We start from the raw sequence: 12,354 nt of genomic DNA on the forward strand, positions 1-12,354 counted from the left end.
TGGGGTGCTGGGCAGGTGAACTCCTGAGGAGGAGTCAGAGGACCAGAGTCAGCTACCCAGGACTCAAAAGCAGCATGGCAGGTGCATGAGGAGCCGCGGGGTCTGGGGAGACGGAACACCAGGGGCCGCACTGATCTGAAGACAGAGTTTGGGGAGAAACCCCAAGAGGCCCCGCTGCCTCTCCTGAGAACAAGCCCTGCAAATCAGCAGAGTCTGAAACCGCAAGGCCTGGAACCCTCAGGGTGGGGCAGGGCGCAGGCTTAGGCTGTGATGGAGGATAAAGGGGACTTGGAAACCCAGAGGGAGGAATGAGACTCTCCTGTGGTGACTGGTGTCCATTTCCCCTCGCTTCTTTCCTCTTACAGAGAAGTAGACAAAATGAGTGACAGTCCCAAATCTCTGAGCTGGGGTCTTATTTTGCCACCATGGGGCCATGGGCTGCAGAGCAAGCTCCAGGTAGATCAAGATATCACTTGGCCCCTTCTTCTTTCATACATGCACACACACCACGTGTATGTGTGTGCGAGTATGTGTGTATGTGTATACAGACGGCATCTCTTGAATGAAAGTCTCCAGGCAGACTTGAGAAATTACCAGGGACCCCTGCAAAAGTGTTGTCGCTGGCCTCCCAGAGCTTCTGCTCCAGTTCCAGAGGACAGGTGACGCCAGTCCAAGCTGGGAGCGAGGTGACAGTGACATTCAGGGCATGAGGAGGGTGGCTAGGGCCCGAGAGCATCTCTGGTACTAAGGTGAACGAACGTCCCAGGCTCCATCCTGGGCGTGACCGGGCTGCTCTGCACTGTGGCCCGGTTTCTCCTTGTTGGCTCCCCGCAAGCCTGTGGGGTGGGGAGGGGAGGTCTGCGCCAGTGGGACAGTTAAACATGTCCTACTGTGGGGCTCGTTCCTCTGTCAGCAATTAGCTCAACACAATATTTACCTCTGGGGAAGTCTTGCCTCTCCCGTCAGCAGGTCTCCCGCCGAGCCACATTCAGAAGAGTCGAGATGAATCGGCTCGAGGGAGCTCTGCCAGGGCTGGGCGTGGGGGCAGGCGGTTGTCTCATGCAGTATTGTGGATTTTTGCAGTGACATCAGCTCGCTGAAGCCCCCAGATATGTGGCTCACTGTCACTTTGTGAACATTGTGGGCGACACCTACAAATGTTTCTTCCACAATCTGCCAGGCAATGAGGTACGGTCCTCATCATGTTCTTCTGTTAATAACAAGGGGAATTTTCGGAGGGTCACCAGGAAGTGACAGTATTGATTATTTATATTGACTGTAGTAGTTGAGTATTTGCCCAACCTCCGCTTAACTTAGTGCACTGTCAACACTGCCTGTGACCCGGGCAGAGTGGATGAGGACGGAGGTTGGGAGCTCTCGGGAGCACCTGGCCATGGCATGTCCTTAATACTCACCCAGAGCAGGCAGGATACCTGTTTCACTGACCCTGTGAACACTTTCCCCCTAAAGCTGAATCATGTTAAGATGAAAGAGCCCGATGATCCGTTTGCTTTCTTTTTCTACAGTGTCGAGCCCTCTTATCATACATGTGAAGTTACAGACTTGAATGACGACCGTGGTCTTACATGGATCTAAAAGCCAGGGGCCTCCTCAAATGACCCCGGAGTAAGGTGTGTCACCCTCTACAAGGAGGACTCCAAACAACAGTACAGAGTCCCCAGAAGAATCGTGACCCCGTGAGAGGACCTGTGTGCAGGGAGCAGTCAGAGAACCATACCATGAGTGGGCATCCGACTCTTCCTGGCTGTAATGTGACAGTTATGGGGAGAGGGGCTTCCAGCCCGTGGAGGAGAGGCTAGCTCCACCAAATGCAGGGAGATGTCGAATTGGATTTCGAAATACCTTTATTCTCTCTGTACCTTTGTCAAAAATTATTTATGCACAAAGTGCAGAATAGAATTGAAGTACTTCATCACGGACACACACACACACCACACACACACACACACACACACACACACACACACTGTGCGCTCCCACAAACGAAACTATCTTAGTTCTCAAAAGAATGTGTATTGCGGCAGAGTTTTATGGCTCTGACCCTCAACTTTCACCATGTAGACAAACCACTGTGGGGCTTTAAAAGTGACCAGTGTCTGAAATCAAAGCCCGGATTTGGGGCGGGGCCCAGGAGCCACACCTTCGGGGTTTCCGGGTGATTCTGTGCACAGTTTCCAATGACCCTGTGCCTGAAGGGTCCTCATGTAGCTCTTGTCCTTTGTGTGGGTTCCCGTCAGCCTTTCAAAGCCCCGGTGGGTCCAGAGGGCAAGTTCCAAGCCTTTCCTCCACCTCCCAGCTGCTGCGGCGGCACTCACTCTGTCCCCGAATCCTGGACTTGAGAAGGCCGTGCAGGGTCCAGGTGCACCACCCACCACCTCCAGGAGGAACGGCAACGTCCTCAGAGCACCTGCTCCAAGGCCACCCCTGCTCCTCCCAGCCTGGGTGTCTTAACCAGCCTCACGCAGCCGGCCTGCTCTGATGTGCTGCACAATGGAGTGCAGCATTGGGTCACGTGTTCCTGAGGGTGAAATGGAGCAGGGCGGAGCATGATGGGAAGCAGACACGTGTGATGCGTGTGCTATGAAAGTGTTCGAGCAGCCAGCCACATGCAGAGAAGCAGCAGGAGCAGAGGAGTGGCCAGAGTGCGGTGCCTGCATAGGTGCCATGGCCATCTCCCAGGGATGAAGCCTCCCTCACCTACTGTGCACGGTGCTGAAAAGCTTCCACGATGTAAGAGACCAGCTGGACACCTGAGGAATTTTCAAGAAGCGGGTTTATTTTTAGCTGCAGCAGTTCAGAGGGACTTAAGGGTAAAAAACCTCTGGACCCCGAGTCTGGAAATTCTCTGGCCTTTATACCCAGAGGGAGGAGGGGTTTGAAGGTTTATAGGCAAAGTGCTTTTTGTTCCAATTCTTTAGACTACAGAAAACAGAAGTATTAATTCTTGTACGCCATCAAGTTAGCAGGCACATTTAGCTTTTGCAAGCCAGAGCAACTTAGCCCTTACAAAAAACAGAAGGTCTCAAACCACTCTGAGTTCTTTGCAGAAAATATTTGCTGACATTCTGTTGATAAGAACAATTACGGTGAGGGCCTCAGGAGAAGCCTAATTATGGCAAGTGTCGTTTGGGTGAGGGTACCTGTTCTGCTTCATCCAGAAAGTGCTTCCTGTCCGTGGCTGCGCACTAGGCAGAGATGGTTAGGATCTGGAGAAGCGTGAGCAGCAACCCTGGGAGGGGTGCCTGCGGAGGAGCTTTGTGAACACGGTTAAGACAATTCGGTGTCAGGGAAAGCCACGGTCGGGCCAGCTTCGGCCGAAGACGCAGGAGTAGAAAGAAAGGCCTCTGCAGGTCGGGCAGGGTGACCTGCTGCTGAGGCCCACGGCTCTGCAGAGAAGACGTGGACCAGAGGCACACACCCAGAGACAGCTGGGGCATTTCAAGAGGCTCACAGCCTCAGACAAGGACACAAAGTGACCTGGTAAGGGCAAAAAGAAATCAATAAATAAAGTAATTAATTTAAAAAACCCAGTTCATCTGCCACGACTTTCCATGGCTACTCAAAAGCTCCATCTCTCTCGCTCCAGTGGCTCATTCCTGCCGGCATCATTTCCCCATCTTACCCTCCGGCTCTGACCCCAATCCTCCCGGCCCTGGAGAGCAGGGCTCCTCTCATTCCTGTCCAGTGGTCTCTGTGCCCCTTCTCCCCCAGGAACCCTCTTTAATGGGCTCCCGCTCCTGCAGGGTGACAGTGACACTCTGTGACTGTGAACAATGGTCACTTGGAGCCCCCACCCCTGAGCTTCCGCAGAGTCGACGTGCGTAGACCGTGCCTCTTCTTCCCTTTCCCAGGAGGTGCCCTCCATCGCTGTGCTGGTTCCTCCATGTTGGAGTGTCCAGAGTCTGTTCCTGTCCTCGCCTCTTCTGCACGAATTCCCTTGATGACTCTGGGTGCCATCGTCAATCACGTCCACACCCAAGGCACCCACGGATGCCCACCTTCAGTGCACACCTCTCCCTACCCTGAAGACTGGTGTCCCACTCAGTAGGCCCACTGGATGCCTCAGAGGCACCTGAAATGTAACGTGCGAAGCAGAATCACTAGGTCCAACACATGCGCACACACACACGCCCACACTGACTGCAGACATCAACACATGTACAATGTCATACACATTCACATGCATACACTCTCAGGTACATGCGTGTGTGTACATGTGGACACACACACACACGCATACCCTCACACTGACTGCAGACATCAACACATATACAGTGTCATACACATTCACATGCATACTCTCTCAGGTACATGCGTGTGTGTACATGTGGACACACACACACACGCACACCCTCACACTGACTGCAGACATCAACACATATACAGTGTCATACACATTCACATGCATACACTCTCAGGTACATGCATGTGTGCACACGTGGACACACACACACACACACACACGCACACTCATCCTTCCCTTCCCTGGTCTTTCCCAAGTCTGCAGATGACAACTCCATCTTTCCAACTCTCTGAGCATGAATCTTACGACGCACCCCTGACCTCTCTTGGATTCACATTTCACATCTAACCCATCAGGAGGTTAATTTGGTTCACCTTCAGAATGAATCGGGATCTCCACTGCGCTGTGGGTGGGGCCTCCACCGTGTCATCAGAGATTACGGCAGTTGCCTCCTCACTGACCCCAGTGTGGTTCCCTGTCCTCCCAACGTGCACTGTTTCTGCAGGGATCCCTGAAACAGGTCGCTACGTTTTCTTGATTGCTCTCCTCAAAATCCTCCAGTGCGTCTACCTTGCTCTCCCACAGCCACATGGGTCCCAAAGGGCCCTGCTCCTTCTCCTATCTCAGCAATTTCCCTGCCATCCTCCATCCTCACCAGCTGCCTCGCCTCCTTCAAACCCAGCAGGAACCTCCACATTTACACCTGCTTCTCTCTGCTGGGAACTTCTCCCAAATACCATCATCTTTTCCTGAGGCTTCCCCAAAAGATGAGGTCCCTTCTCCCCATGACTGTCACCACCCTTCGCACCGTGCCAGTTTCCCACTGGCGTTCATCACCCTCTGAACAGTCCCAAAAGTGTCCCTTCACATCTTAGTGCTCTCCATTCCCCAGTTGGGATGCTGCATCAGAAGGGCTGGAGATCACGTGTCCTCTGAATTTATGAGGAGCCCGAATGTCAGACAAGCAGCAAGAATGCGGATAATCAGAGGTACCGTCAGCACTACCCAGGGCCCGCCAGCACTACCCAGGACCAGCCAGCGCCACCCGGGACCCGCCAGTGCCACCCGGGACCCGCCAGCGCTACCCGCACGTTCAGCCCTCGAGTTTGGACGGCAGGGAGACTTCAGAAGTTCATACATTTACTTTGTTCATTCCAGATCTGAAAAATGCATGCATGAATTTTGACTTTTGAGCTCACTGCAGAGTCCTTTATCCCAGAAACTTCCACAAGGAACTTGCCAAGATTTGTGGAAACAAGGAAGAAAGGATGAAAGGAGAAAAGACTCAAGTCATAAACTGAACACATAGAAGCTGGAGCTGGCCGGAGAGGGCGAGTGTAGTCAAAGATAAAGTCCTTCTCCTTCAACCCTGAAATATCAGGACTCACTTGTTTTAACCCTGTCATTTCCAAAACAACAGCATCTCTCTCATTTGCTCTGAAAGGTCTTGAGATCAGTGTGAAATGCTACCATCCTTCGTGGCCCCGAGTGGCCTTTTGAGCTCGCTCTTGACCTTCCTGGACTGCGGCGTGGAGAGCGCTGCCTTCCGCAGCAGCGGGCCCTGTGTGCCCGGCCTCTGGAGGAGGTTGCTGCAGGAAGTGGTCACGTGCTCACACAGTTCCCAGAGGGAACAGCCTCCTCAGGGCCTTCCTTGCTTGGGCGCGGACAGCGGCCCCAGTGCCGGGCGGGGTGTGGCTGCTGTAGAGGTGGGGTTTCTGCACCAGCTGACTGTGTGGGGCTCACTCTGGGGGCGTAGCCACTGTCCTCCAGTGATTTTTTTGATCTACTAATTTTCAACAGAGTTGTTTTTACATAAAGTCACCACAGGAAGTTGTATGTTTTTGCAGCTTAATACGTACCTTGGAGGGAGATTTGTTCCTTGGATATTTTCTTTTCTCTGGGAGAAAGGAAGGGAGGCAAAGGTCCTGACAGTTAGGTCTTTTAACACTGCTTTGGAACTTCAAATGTTGAGAGGTTTTTATTCCATTGTCAATTAACTCACAGATCATGGTTTCTCCACCTGGGCACTGCAGAGGTCTTGGGTCAGATCGTTCTTCCTGGTGAGTCCCGTGCGTGGGAGTGTGCCTAGTAGAGGACGTGAGCACCCTCCCCATCAGTCACCACCAAACCTGTCCTTGATGGCCTCATGTGAAACGAGGGAACTTTGGCCCTGTTCTTCTGAATATTTCCTGGTCATGACAGGGACACAGAGGACAGACTGGACCAAGTGCTTGCTCCTTGGGTGCAAACTCAGAAAGAATGGTTTTAGGCCCTGCATTATTTTTTGCCATATTAAAACGAAATACTTGCCAATAATCATAAATTTTCTAAATCAATTTATTGCTTAAATATGTAAGATCGAGTTGGTCACCTCTATAAAAAATGCCAGTCAGGTGTGGTCAGCCTCTGTAATCCCAGAGGCTCAGGAGGTTGAGGCAGGAGGATTGCAAGTTCAAGGCCAGCCCGAGCAACTTAGCAAGGTCCTGTCTTAAAGCAAAATAAAAGAGACTGGGGATGCAGCTCAGTGGTGAAGCACTTGCTTAGCGTGTGTGAGGCCCTGAGTTCAATTCCCACTGCAAAGGAGAAGAAGGTTTTGCAGTGTTTCTTGAAGTTACTTAGCAGGCTGACTGAAGCCAAAATCAGTCGTGACCCATTTGGAAGGCATTTAACTTGGAGAAGCAGCTGCCTGGTGCAGACTTCCTAGCTGCGGGCCTCCCCTGGCCCGGCGCCGCTGCGCTCCCACTCAGACCCTGTGCCTCGGTGCCCCACGCTCTGCACTCACATCTATCCCAGGTCTTACCAAAGCGTTTGTTTTCATGATAAGGCACATGAGATATTTACAGCAGTCAGAGTTTCAAAAGCACTACAAACACGTATTACACTTCTCATAGACCATACCTAGAGTTTTGATTTGTGAAAAATTTGTCATTGACACAACAGAATTACTAATTTCCAGCACAGCTGCTGAGACAGGTTGTGGCCACTGGCAATATTCAGAGGTTAAAAAAAGTTAAGAAAACTATTGTTAATATTATAAATAATTGATTATCATTTATTATGAAATAATTACCTTTAAGCAATTATCACAGTTAACAAGTGACTGCTTCAGGATTATTGCTTAATTCCTATTAAATAGCAAAGTACATATGGCACATGATATTCATTGTTTATTATTATTGTTGCAAGCACAGATGGCTTAGTACAATCAGAAGACTAATGGAGAGTAATCTTTTTAATGTAATTACCACATAATTATGTCAAATGATTTTTTTGTTTGTTTTGCTAATATTATAACATTATTTTAGTTAAAATGGTAAGGACAGTAATTTTCCCACCTAACTAGACCAAGAGGAAAAGAAAAGGATATATCCAAGATATTCTTAAAGCTTTATTATAAAAATATTTATATTATACAAGTATTTGTCATTTTAGTCCATCTGACCTGAAAAAGTGCCCAGAACTTCTATGACTCGGTGACAGCTGTGTGTACCTGAAGGCCCTAATGACCCGTGTCAGAATCAGAAGCATATTTATCACGAACCTGCGTCGTTTGGGAAGAATGGTGGGGAGGGGCCGGTGGAGACAACACGGTGTGGACGAGGACCCCTTGGGGGCTTGTGCTCGACCAGTGCGGTCATTTACGACATAACACACATCTCCTGAAACGCAGCAAGTAGAGGAGGATCCTGGACAGCTGGCAGCTCCTCCCCTGTGCTCTGTGACCCTCTTCCGTCTCCAGGGCTAAAGAGAGCTTTGTCCCCATCCAGCAAGAGGCCCGTGCAGCTCGGGTCTGCTGCCCAGGACACCTGACTTGCAGCAGATCTCCCCCAGAGGCCTGGGACACTTAGGGACTTACCTGCAGTTCAAAGTGGCCCTGTGTGAGCACAAGTGGCCTGCAGACACCCTGTAGGGTGGTAGGAAGGTTCATTTGGTCACAACCCCATGGCTGGCTAAATCTGGGTCTCATGCCTGGTCAGATTCTATTGCTTTTGGCCACAGATGGTGGCAAGATGGTGGCACAGATGGTCACTTCCGACTACAGCACTGTATTGTCATCTCCTGGTAGGAAGCTCAGATCGCAAATGAGGCGCTCCTGACTCTCGAAGCGGAGCCTGAACAGATGCCGGGAGCTCCTCCGGGAGGCGGCATCGATCCTGTCTCGGGAGCTGGGCTGCTCCAGGGAACCGCGGCTCCAGACCCAGCTGCTGCTGGGACCAAAGGCTGATCTCCAGGGTATCACTGAGTGCCTACCAGGGTTTCGTGGAGATTTGTTTCCGGTGCGTCCATGTGGAACCTTGAACTGGGGCAGTGTCCACTCCCGAGAACCGGTGTTCCCTGGGGGAAGCTCCTTCCCTCTCGGTGGAAGTACATGAGATACTTTCAGAAAAGGGGAGAAGGCAGAGCCACCGGGTCCTCATGGCCAGTTCCAGCATATCACCACTATACCAACTCACTGCCCAGTCCCCAAGCTGGCCACTCGCTTGCCACTGCCCTGTCCCCAAGATGAAGGATGCCGCCCTCTCCTGGAGACTCCCGCTTCTCCCCACTCACCACTTCCTCTACCCCAGGTCACTTACCCTGGGGTCAGGTCTTTGTCAGTAACTAAGTGGACTGCAGGAGAGCCCACCTGCTTCTGTTCTCTGCACACCACCCTGAGAAAATACTCGAAGGTGCTCCTCCACGCACCTGTGCCTGCTCACGTCCTGAATATGCCCCCGGCCTGCCTGATGACCACTGTACACCCTGGCTGCACTTCTCAACCTCCAGGCGCCTCTCAGAACGGGGCCTGAGATGACCAGTTCCACCTTGCTGCAGGCTCTCCCTGGGCTTTATTCCCAAGTCCCATCCAGGACACGGCACCTCTGAAGCCTATAATTGTCTAGCCAAGACGTGAGAGGAACTGTGCAGAATAACCAGGCTTCTTTTCCTAACTCAAGACATTGGAGTGGGGAGTGGCAGGAGAGAAAGGGACCTGCTGGGAACCATTGGGTCCCTGCTATCAAGAGTCAACCATTCCATTAAGCAACCTCACCACATTCCAAAAGAAAATTACAAATTGTTTATTTCAATAATGCAAAAAGGCCTCCAAGCAGACCGGGATCTTGGTCATGAGAAAATTCACTCATGTGTCTCAGCATAGCAGATTCTGACTGCAAAATGAGCCCGCGCGCTGCTTTCTAGAAAAGCTGCTGGGGCATGCAGCACAGCCCAGCCCACCTGCAGACAGCTCCCAGCTACTCTTGCACGCTCTGAAAACTCAGTTGTCTGCAAGCATCCTCCAGGTTCTTCCTTCCCACTTTCCACCTGTCACCAGCTGCCGCCCCATGGCTAGTGATTTGGTTGGTATTGCTGGTCTGCTGTGGTGGTTGCAGGGCTGGGGACGAGTGTGGTCCCTGAGGACCTTGGACAGTAGAGTCCAGCCCTGGTGATGGAGGGCATCCTTACGCTAATGTGTTGCAGGGTTCGTTATAGCTCCGTTGTGTCCTGCGAAGGCACCTCCACAACAGCTGTGCGGGGTGGTGTCTGTCCTGGCCTGCTGAGTTCACAGCACTACTGGGGCAGGTGCCAATGGCAAGGGCACTGGACTGAGCTCTGTTTTGGCTTGAACCCACAAGGTCAGGGTGAAACTTCCTTATTGTGGGACCAGGGCATGCTGCACAGTGCTGAGGAAGCTGGGCCTGGGTCACAGGCACCGAGGTGCAGCCCTGGTCCCCAGAGGCACAGCCTTCCCATGGAGGGGTCCCTGGTGCAGATGAGGCTTCACCCATTTCTCTGCACCAGCCCTTTCTGTGTCTAAGGCCGTTGCTTTTGGCCATTAGCCCAAATGCCCCTGGCCTAGGAAGGATGCTAATGGCAGAGTGAACCTGGCCTTGGGGAATCAAGAACAAAAAAGGGTCTTGACAACAGTTTGTCTGTGTCTGGCAAAGGCCAGCGTAGGGTCTGCTGAATGGCAGCAAATCCAGGGTCTGCGGGAACACGTGAGGTTCTGGAACATGGGACTTCGGATCATCCGATAGTTTCATACAGTGCAAAACCCCCGATCTCTGAGTATCAGTAACTCTTCCTGATTTTCCTCCCACAAGGGTGGGGGCTGCCCCACACCTAAGCCTGCTGCTTCTGGCCCGTGGTCATCTGCTTATGACCCTGAATTTGGATCTTTGAGGTCTGGCTAAGCATTGTGGATCTTCTCTCAATTACAGAGAAAATCATCTGGGGTGGGTTGATGGTAAGTCATTTCCAACAACTGTCTTGATGGAAAGAGCAGCTCTGAGGTTCTCTGGTGATCAGGGAGGGAAAGTCCCATTTCTAGACAGCAGAGATGGGCCTTCAGGTCCAGGGGGAAGTACCGTGAGGGCCTCGTATGGAACATCTCAGTGTTTTCCAGTTATATTTCAAAATTGCGTTGAATACAACATGGCCCAACCCCTTCCCTTCCCAGACACAGCCCAGTAATGGCAACATGAACCACCTGAGCCAATCTACAGTTTGACCACAGAATGCCAGCACTCAGCAAAGATGATCAAGTTAACGAGCGTGGAGACCATCAAGGTGTCCTCCCAAGCACAGAGATATTCAGATGGTAACAGCATAAAAACGCGTAGCACAGAAGCTGAACAGATGCTCCTCAGGCTTGCTGTGCAGTCACGGCGACCGTGGACTTGGTGAGGACATTCAGACCCAGGGTGGAACACGCCTCTTTAGATCAACTGTCTTTTACTATAATTAAGTATCATGAGAATAAATGCAGAGAAAACATATCCCTGTTTCTATGAAAATCAAAGATATATCACTTGGAAGAATTGGAAAAAATAAAACTTTTTCAGAAAGTAACTGGAAAATCCAGATTGGTATGGATGAAGCAACAGTAAAGACTAAGGAGAAAAGTCTAGAACTAAGTTTCAGAATTAAATTGCTTCATGGTGGTTAATATGTTCTTGCTCTGACCTAAAGAAGTAGAAGCAGGACCAATCGACAAACCACTCACTGTATGTTACCATGTGTACAAATGCAGAGCTATTCACAGCAAGTTCCTGCTAACACAGCCATCGGCACGGCATCCACAGGAGCGAGGGGCACTTATATCTTAAGCAACTCAAACAAAACATTTAGGTATATACGAACCATGTGTTTGATCGTCTGCACTGCATGTTATGTTTTCAATTGCTAGCTACCAGTTCCATAAGGGAGATAATGGAATTTCTGTTGTCCAGCTTTCAACCAACACTGTCTTAGTCAGTTTTCCACTGCTGTGACTAAATGATCTGACCAGCACAATTATAGAGGAGGAAAGTTTTATTTGAGGGCTCACAGTTTCAGAGGTCTTAGTCCATAGAAGGCCGGCTCCATTCCTCGGGGCTCAAGGTGAGGCAGAACATCATGGCGGAAGAGTGTGGCGGAGGGAAGTAGCTCACATCATCAGGAAGGAGAGAGAGAGGGAGACTCCACTCTCCAGATACAAAATATATACCCCCAAATCACACTCCCATTCCAATCTCCTCCAGTCACACCTACCATACAATTAATCCCATCAACCCAATCATTTCCCCTCGGAATCTTCCTGCATTGTCTCACACATGAGCTTTTGGGGGACACCTCAGATGCAACCCATAACACACGGTGAGCTGAAACTGGGGAAAGAAGATCCACTCAGGGCTCAGATGAGAAAGGGAATGAGCATCACATGTGTGGAGACCAGCATCCTCCCCGCAGGGCCTGGGGCAACCGGTCAGCCCCCATCTTCTTACCTTTCTTAACACATTCCCCTCTCTGTCTTTAAAAGACATTGCTCCGTTGATAAACTCGTCCCTCCAGTCTGGCCAGGGAGATCTTCCTAGAGCTTAAAGTAACTTTGCGTTCACTGTGGTCTCCAGACAGATGCCCCAAATCACAAATCAATGCCATCCTGATAAGCCCACCCCAGGATGAGAGGGTCACCAAGTCAAGCTGCACCCGATACACCTGCAGCACGTAGCTCAGCCCAGCCCACCTTAGATGCGCTCAGCGCACTCACATTAGCCTGCAGTGGGGCGAGACCATCTGACCCACGCCTTATTTATAAAACGTTGAGAATCTCGTGCAGTTTACCGACT

Source organism: Sciurus carolinensis, chromosome 5, assembly GCF_902686445.1.
Source record: "Sciurus carolinensis chromosome 5, mSciCar1.2, whole genome shotgun sequence".
Classification (NCBI taxonomy): domain Eukaryota; kingdom Metazoa; phylum Chordata; class Mammalia; order Rodentia; family Sciuridae; genus Sciurus; species Sciurus carolinensis.